We start from the raw sequence: 9748 nt of genomic DNA on the forward strand, positions 1-9748 counted from the left end.
GTCCACCCTGTCTGATATTAGGATAGCAACCCCTGCTTCTTTTCTAGGCCCATTTGCTTGAAACACCGTCTTCCAACCTTTCACCCTAAGATAATGTCTATCCTTTGTAGAAAGGTGAGTTTCTTGAAGACAACAAATTGTAGGATTCTGCTTTTTAACCCAGTCTGCAAATCTATGTCTTTTCGTTGGGGCATTGAGACCGTTGATATTAAGAGATATTATTGAAAGGTGTGTATTTATGTTTGCCATTTGTGTGTGTGTGTGTGTGTTACTTGTTCTACCTGTGCTCTCTTCTGTTACCTGGTATTTGAGTATGGCTGGTTTTTTCTAGGTTCCTTATATGTGTGCTTTTCCTTTTGTTCAGCATGGAGGATTCTATCAAGTATTTTCTGTAGAGCTGGTTTTGTCTTCAGATATTCCTTTAACCTGCTTTTGTCATGGAATGTCTTTATTTCTCCATCTATTTGGATGGATAACTTTGCAGGATAAAGTAACCTTGGTTGACAGTTGTTATCTTTCAGAACTTGGAATATATCACTCCAGGCCCTTCTGGCTTTAAAAGTTTGTGTTGAATAATCTGCTGTAATCCTGATGGGCTTGCTTTTGTAGGTAACTTGATTTTTCTCTCTAACTGCTTTCAATATTTTTTCTTTGGTTTGTGTGTTTGGAAGTTTGAGTATAATGTGGCGAGGAGAGTTTCTTTCTGGGTTTTGTCTGGCTGGGGTTCTAAAGGCATCCTGTATCTGTATTGGCACCTCTTTCCCAATTTGGGGAAAATTTTCCTCTATGATTTTGTTGAAGATGCCTACTATGCCTCTGGAGTGGAATTCTTCTCCTTCTACTATGCCCTGAATTCTTATATTGGATCTTTTCATAGTGTCCCGAATATCTTGAAATTCCCACTCATACTTTTCTATAAGTTTGTCTTTCTCTTTGTTGGACTGCATTAGGTCTGCCACCTGATCTTCTAGCTTAGATATTCTGTCCTCTCCCTCATCCATCCTACTGGTGAGATTTTCTACAGAGTTTTTTATTTCATTAACTGTGTTCTTCATTGCTAGTAATTCTGACTGGTTTTTCTTTATTATTTCTATTTCTCTATTTATGTCTTGTATTGCCTTCTTTATTTCATTAAATTGGTGTCCTGCCTCTTCTTTGATTCCTTTGATTTCCTCTTTGATTTCCTCTTTGATTTCCTCTTTGATTTCTTCTTTGATTGTTTTCATGTGTTCTTTGACCTCTTTGAACATATTTATAATTATTCTTTTGAACTCTTTCTCAGGCATTTCCTCTAACTCTTTCTCACTGGAGGACATTTCTGATGCATTAATACTTTTAGGTGGATTTATATCGTCTTGCTTTTTAGTGTTTCTTGTGTTATAATGTATATATTTTTGTATCTTGGATTAAGTTAATGCTTGGATTTTCTAGCTAGCTGTGTATTCTTAGCTGTATCAATTGATTTGATGTAATATATTTTCAGGGTAGGACCTTAAGGTATTAGGTGTGGCTCTTAAGACTCTCAGAGTATCTACAAAGATGTTCTTAGGGGTTGAGTTTCCCTGCTATAGGAGTATTCAAGCAGGCTGAGTGGAATAATATACTGGTAGATTCTAAAATTTAACTAAACACTGTACCCATTCCATCAAAAACAGCCCCGAGTATGTATGCAAGAGTAGTTATTATAATGACCAGATCCTCTATCAACAAAGAGGCTTAGATTTCTGGTCTATTGAGGTATCCAAGTCAGTTTGTGACCAAGTGAGACCCTTCCCTGGTGCAATCCCAGTTACCTTGGGTGATTGTGGTCTCAGTCAAGTTGCTGCCTGGGTCGTCGGGCTGCTGTTCTGATTTCTGGAGCTGGGCACTTGCTTTTCCTACGGGGCAAACTGAGTCGCTGCTGCCACCTCTGCAGCTGTTATAGCTGCCTCCCCCGGAGCCCCCACCGCTGCTGAAGCTGCCGTTGCCGTGTCCACCGGTGCTGCTCACCCCGAAGTCGCTCAGGGGTCCGCTGTTGCTGGGGCCACTGGTACCGGTGCTGGAGCCGCTGAAGTTGCTGCCGAATTCTGCTCTTGCTTGGGTCCCGCCGTCAGCCCAAGTTGGCGTGGCCGGGTCCCGGGCCGCTGCTGTGTTCGCTGGAGCTGGGTTCAGGCGGCGGGTGAGGGGAGGGAGCCTCGGCTGCCCTGGTTGTATCGCTGTTCCACGCGTGCTTTTACCTCGCGGTCTGCTCCCCCCTCCGTTACTCGCTGCCGCTCTCCCCTCACGTTTCCTGAGTTGCGGAGAGCGCGGTGTGAGGGGAAAATCCCGCACCTGGCTTGTCCTGCGGCTCGAGCCGAGAGTCCGGCGGTTTTCTGCCGCTCCGCGGTTGCGGCGGGTAGCCGAGCCGCCCCGGAGCCGCTGTTCCCGGCTGTGCAGGCTCTGGATGCTCTATAACTCTTCCACTTCTCCGCTGCCGTCTCAACTTCCTATACACCTCACTTTTTAGTAAAAGTGTGTATTTTGCTGAGTTTTTTTGGTCTTTCCCCCCCCAGGCTGCTTTGGCGTGGTACCTATGCCGCCATCTTAACCGGAAGTCGTCAGAATATACATTCTTTTCAACAGCACATGGAACATTCTCTAAAATAGACCATATAATAGGACACAAAACAAATCTTAACAACTTCAGGAAAATTGAAATAATTCCTTGCATTCTATCTGACCACTATGGAATTAAACTACAAATCAGTAGCAAGAAAGGCTATAGAGCATACACAAAATCATGGAAACTAAACAATACACTACTAAATGATGAATGGGTCAATGAAGAAATCAAGAAGGAAATCAAAAAATTCATAGAGTCAAATGATAATGAGAACACAACATACCAAAATCTCTGGGACACAATGAAGGCAGTTCTAAGAGGTAAACTTATAGCCTTAAGTGCCTATATTAAGAAATTAGAAAGGTCACAGGTAAACGACCTAATGCTTCACCTTAAAGCCTTGGAAAAAGAAGAACAAGGCAAACAAAAAAGTAGTAGACGGGAAGAAATAATAAAGATTAGGGCAGAAATTAATGAAATAGAAACAAACAAAGAAACAAAAAAATCCAAAGAATTAATGAAACAAAGAGTTGGTTCTTTGAAAGGATAAACAAGATTGATAAACCCTTAGCAATCTGACCAAAAGAAAGAGAGAAGAGAAACAACTTAATAAAATCAGAGATGAACAAGGTAACATCACAACAGATTCCAGAGAAATTCAAAAAATTATAGGGACATACTATAAAAGCATATACTCCACAAAGTATGAAAATCTGAAAGAAATGGATTCCTTCCTTGATTTATATGACCTACCTAAATTAAATCAAGATGAGATTAATCACATAAATAGACCTATAACAAACATGGAGATCCGAACAGTTATCAATATTCTCCCAACTAAAAAAAGCCCAGGCCCGGATGGATTCACTGCTGAATTTTACCAGACTTTTAAGGAAGAGCTAACACCATTGCTTATTAAGCTTTTCCAGGAAAGAGAAAAAGAAGGAATTCTACCAAACTCCTTCTATGAGGCCAGCATCACCCTGATACCAAAACCAGGCAAAGATAGAACAAAAAAACAAAATTACAGACCAATCTCCCTCATGAACATAGATGCAAAAATTCTCAATAAAATATTGGCAAACAGAATACAAGAGTATATCAAAAAGATCATTCACCATGACCAAGTAGGCTTTATCCCAGAGATGTACGGATGGTTCAATATACACAAATCTATAAATGTAATACATTATATAAATAGGTTGAAGGACAAAAATCACTAGATCATCTCATTGGATGCAGAGAAAGCATTTGACAAAATCCAACATTCCTTCATGATAAAAGTCCTACAGAGACTGGGAATAGAAGGAACATATCTCAATATAATAAAAGCTATTTATGACTAGCCTACAGCCAACCTATTACTAAACGGGGAAAAAACCGGAAGCTTTTCCACTAAAATCAGGAATAAGACAAGGGTGTCGACTGTCCCCACTTTTTTTTTAATTTTTTTTAAATTTATTTATTTATTTGAGAGTGACAGACACAGAGAGGAAGGCAGTTAGAGGGAGAGAGAGAGAAGGGGCGCGCCAGGGCTTCCAACCTCTGCAAACGAACTCCAGACGCGTGCGCCCCCTTGTGCATCTGGCTAACGTGGGACCTGGGGAACCGAGCCTTGAACCAAGGTCCTTAGGTTTCACAGGCAAGAGCTTAACCACTAAGCCATCTCTCCAGCCCCCCACTTTTATTTAATATAGTACTGGAAGTCTTAGCCATAGCAATAAGGCAAGGGACACACATAAAAAGGATACAAATTGGAAAGGAAGAGATCAAGTTATCATTATTTGCAGATGACATGATTCTATACATAAAGTACCCTAAATACTCTACTAGCAAACCGTTAGAGCTGATCAAAACCTACAGCCAGGTAGCAGGTTACAAAATAAATACACAGAAATCAGTAGCCTTCATATATGCTAACAACAAACACACAGAGGATGAAATCAGAGAATCACTCCCATTCACAATTGCATCAAAAAAAATAATAAAGTACCTTGGAATAAACCTAAGCAATGATGTAAAGAATCTCTACAATGAGAACTTTAAAACACTCAAGTGAGAAATTGCAGAAGATACTAGAAAGTGGAAAAACATCCCCGTTCCTAGATTGGAAGAATCAATATTGTGAAAATGGCAATCTTACCAAAAGCGATCTACACATTAAATCAATCCCTATCAAAATTCCAAAAGGATTCTTCATGGAAATAGAAAAAACAATCCAAAAATTCATTTGTAATAACAAAATACCTCGAATATCTAAAATATTACTGAGCAACAAAAATAAGGCTGGTGGTATCACCATGCCTGATTTTAACCTATACTACAGAGCCATAGTAACAAAAACAGGATGGTACTGGCACAAAAACAGACATGTAAATCAGTGGAACAGAATAGAGGACCCAGATGTAAGCCCAAGTAGCTATAGCCACCTGATATTCGATAAAAATGCCAAAAATACTCATTGGAGAAGACAGCCTCTTCAGCAAATGGTGTTTTGAAAACTGGATATATATCTGCAGAAGGATGTAAATAGATTCTTCTCTCTCTCCATGCACAAGAATTAAGTCCAAATGGATTAAAGACCTTAACATCAGACCGGAAACTTTGAAACTGCTAGAGGAAGAAGTAGGGGAAACCCTTCAACATGTGGGTCTTGGCAAAGACTTCCTAAATACAACCCCAATTGCTCAGGCAACAAAACCACAGATTAATCACTGGGACCTCATGAAATTACAAAGATTTTGCTCTGCAAAGGACACAGTGACAAAAGCAAAGAGGCAACCTACAGAATGGGAAAAAATCTTTGCCAGCTATATATCTGATAAAGGATTAATATCTAGGATATACAAAGAACTCAAAAAGTTAAATAATAAGGAATCAAACAAGCCAATCAAAAAATGGGCTATGGAGCTAAATAGAGCATTCTCAAAGGAAGAAATGCGAATGGCATATAAGCATCTAAAAAGGTGTTCCATGTCACTAGCCATCAGGGAAATGCAGATTAAAACTACATTGAGATTCCACCTCACTCCTGTCAGATTGGCCACCATTAGGAATACAAATGATCATAAATGTGGGCAGGGATGTGGAAAAAGAGGAACCCTTCTACACTGCTGGTGGGAATGCAATCTGGTCCAGCCATTGTGGAAATCAGTGTGGAGGTTCCTAAAACAGCTAAAGATTGATCTACCATATGACCCAGCTATAGCACTCCTAGGCATATATCCACAGGACTCATCTCATCTCCTTAGAAATACATGCTCAACTATATTTATTGCTGCTCAATTTATAATAGCTGGGAAATGGAACCAGCCTAAATGTCCCTCAACTGATGAGTGGATAATGAAGATGTGGTACATTTATACAATGGAGTTCTACTCAGCGGTAAAGAAAAATGAAGTTATGCAATTTGCAGAAAAATGGATGGACCTGGAAAGTATTATACTAAGTCAGGTAACCCAGGCCCAGAAAGCCAAGCGCCACATGTTCTCCCTCATATGGGGATCCTAGCTACAGATGACTGGGCTTCTGTGTGAGAATGAAAATACTTAGTAGCAGAGGCCAGTAAGTTGAAAAGGAGACATAAAGGGTGGAGAAAGGAAGGGAGGAAGATACTTAATAGGTTGATATTGTATATATGTAATTACAATGAGTTTGTTTGCAGTGGCTAGAGGCCCTGCTGTGCCCATTCTCATTCTCTCTCTTTCTCTCCCTCCCTTTCTGTATCTCTAATAAATAAATTTTTAAAAATAAAATCTTTTTTTTTTTTTAAATTTCTTCCAATGTACAGGCAAATGGTTAAAAATACCCTATTTTTCACTCTACATGCACAGCCTTCTTTCTACTCTATGTGCTCTTCTCACCAGGTCCTTCTAGCCAAGATCTCAGGAATGTGCCTCACTCAACCCCTCCACCAATGTTCATCCTCACCCTCTGCTTTTTGACCCAGATGCCAGAGAGGACCTCACCCCAACAGCTCCTCTGTCTAATCTAGCTTCCTCAGCCTCTGCTAACCCCCTGCCTGGTAACAAGGTTTGATTTTAGTCTCTAGAGTTGTAAGTAGAATAAAAATTTAAAATGGGAATGCATAATTTCTGAATAAATAAATGAATGAATTGTGAAGGGGAAATAGTTGTCTACAGTCTATATAAAAAAGTGCACTTAAGGGCTGGAGAGATGGCTTAGCGGTTAAGCGCCTGCCTGTGAAGCCTAAGGACCCCGGTTCAAGGCTCGGTTCCCCAGGTCCCACGTTAGCCAGATGCACAAGGGGGCGCACGCATCTGGAGTTCCTTTGCAGAGGCTGGAAGCCCTGGCGCGCCCATTCTGTCTCTCTCCCTCTATCTGTCTTTCTCTCTGTGTCTGTTGCTCTCAAATAAATAAATAGAAAAAAAATTTTTTTTAAATAGTGCACTTAAAATTAATTTATATCTATGAGTATGTATGTGGTTCACAACCCTAAAGCTGCAAAATGACTTCTGTTCCGAACAGTGCTATTTCATTGTGGGGGTATGATCTCCACCAAGCCCACTGTACTAGTTGGCATAGCCGATTTTTACTGTTGAGTGCCCCCCAGAAGGAACACTAAAAGTAATTAAATAATTAAGATCATAGGCAAAAAAAAAAAAAAGGAAGGTTCTCCTACTCTTAAAGACTTGTAAAATAGTGGGAGCACAAAGCTTCCTTGTAGCCCTGAGGGAAGTCCAAAACTCTCCCTAGAATTAGGAAGAAAAAAAAATGATTCTTTCCCTGTCTTGCACAGCCAGGGGGCTGTAAGCACAGGCACAGGGAATCTCAAGATCTTGGCCCCAGCATGATAATGAACAAATGCCAAGTTACAGTGAACAGATGGGGAATTCTTATAAGAAAATTGTAACTGTTTTACATTTACTTTATCTTTCTATGCTTCTATGGAACTACTAATAGACAAGAGCCTCAAGATTTATATTAAAATTTAGAAGTACTCAATACTGAGTTTGTAAGAAAATTTCTAATAATGTTTGAATCTGTTTCATATTTTTTTTTTTTTAAAAAATGTGCTTTAGGAAAGTTATAAGAAACTGAGAGACCAAGGAAAAGTAATGTGCTGCATCTGGCATCTGTGACCTCACATAGTGTCTGGACAGTGGTGCTGCCATTTTTAAACCAGACAGCCATTTTGATTCAGATGAGGAACTAGCTGACTAATGTGCTATTTTTCTTCTGTGTCCATGCTTGCTTAGCTATAGCCACCTCCTCCCCCCCTTGATTCCTGGGAAGCCTCCACTTCAAGGACATTCCAGAGATACCTAGCCATGAATTCACTGGCCTCTTGCAAAAGCTAAGTTCTGCAAACAGCTCTTGCAATAGGTTCTACAAACAAGTTACTACCTAAGATAAGTCGGATGGAATTCCCACATGCATCGTCTCTGAAATTCCTGTGCATGTACTCTTAGAACCAATCATTTTAATTTTTTTGCTCATTTTTTATTTATTTATTTGAGAGTGACAGACATAGAGAGAAAGACAGATGGAGGGGGAGAGAGAGAGAATGGGCACGCCAGGGCTTCCAGCCACTGCAAATGAACTCCAGACGCGTGCGCCCCCTTGTGCATCTGGCTAACGTGGGACCTGGGGAACCGAGCTTCGAACTGGGGTCCTTAGTCCTCACAGGCAAGTGCTTAACCGCTAAGCCATTTCTCCAGCCCAGAACCAATCATTTTAAAAGTCGCAATATGATGTAAACTTTCCTTCATAAATCCCTTTCCTCTGAGGGTCAGGGCTCTCTCCCTCACTACCACTGTGCCAGACTGTGTGGATGGAGCCCAGGCCTAGGCTTGCAGTAAAGAAACCTGCTGCTTTTACATTCAAGTGTCTCGGCTTCTGTGGCAGTTCTGTGGGTGTCTCCTGGTGACCGGGGGTCTTGGCTCCTGGTCAAGGATCTTGGCACAACATATTGGGGGCTTGTCTGGGATCCCCAGAGAACCCCCCCTGCAAACCCGAGACCCCAAATTTTTCTTCTCTGACCATTCAGGTAAGTTTTCCACTTGAGTGCTCTCCTGTTCCTTTCACTCTGTTGGCTAGTCACATCTGTTTACTGATCAGGTCATATGTCCTGGTGGATGCACCATAAGGGCAGACCTGGAGGAGGCACAAGATGTCCTGCCCCCTCATCTGAGTGGGGGCTCTGTCCCAGACAGAGCAAACCTGCTGGGGAGACCTGCTCCCATCTGTACCATGTTTGGCATTGTTGAGCCAACTCCCTAAGGACTCAGACTCTTCTGGCCACCATGGATCTGAATCTGACTCTGTAGCACACACATCTGGGTTATTTGGGGAGCCCTGTGTATCTGTGCAATACTTGTGTATCTTGTCATTTCCCTAATCCTACAGACATTCCTCCCCTGACTCAATAACATGGGACAGATTCCTTCCTCCCCTTTAGGACTCTGCCTCGTGCACTTGAAGGATGTCCAAGCAGTTGCCCAAAACTATGGGGTAAATATTTAAAAAGACAGATGGATTTCATTTTGTTCTTCTGTATGGCATAACTTCAATGTAGGATGGCCACCAGAGGGGACCTGCCATCTAAATACTAAACTTGAGGTTGAAAAACAAATGGTTTTTGCCCTAGGAGTGGACACCCTGATCAAATCCCTTATATTGTGACCTGGAGGAACCTGATAGAAGAGCCTTTCCCCTGGATGAAGTCTTTCCTCCCTTCCTCACCCACTCCTTTACAGGTGCTGGCAGTTATACCCAAAAGAGACACCAAGCTCACTGATGAAGCCTCAGCCACAATTCTTGCAGGGGGAAAGATGAGATGGACAGGGTGGGTGAGTGCTCTCCCAGAGGGACTGGGAGACATCAACCCATGCAGCCTTGCCTCCATGATTTTGAGGGCTGGCTTGTTTCTCTTTCTCCTCCTTTATTTTCAGATTGTGCCATCATGCGGGACCAGACACAACGAATTGGCAATTGTTGTCTCTTGGCTGAGGCCACTCTTCGGTATTGACTGAAGGCCAGCTAGCCTCAGCCTGGACCCTGACAGCCTATTGGGTGTTGGCAAAAACCCTCTATTTCTCTCTGACACACACAAACAAACCAGTAACACATTGACCTCTTAAAAGCCTGTAGGGCAGGTCACCAGCCTCTTACACTTGTGGACAGGCTCATGACTGGATCTTTGGG

Source organism: Jaculus jaculus, chromosome 4, assembly GCF_020740685.1.
Source record: "Jaculus jaculus isolate mJacJac1 chromosome 4, mJacJac1.mat.Y.cur, whole genome shotgun sequence".
Lineage (NCBI taxonomy): Eukaryota > Metazoa > Chordata > Mammalia > Rodentia > Dipodidae > Jaculus > Jaculus jaculus.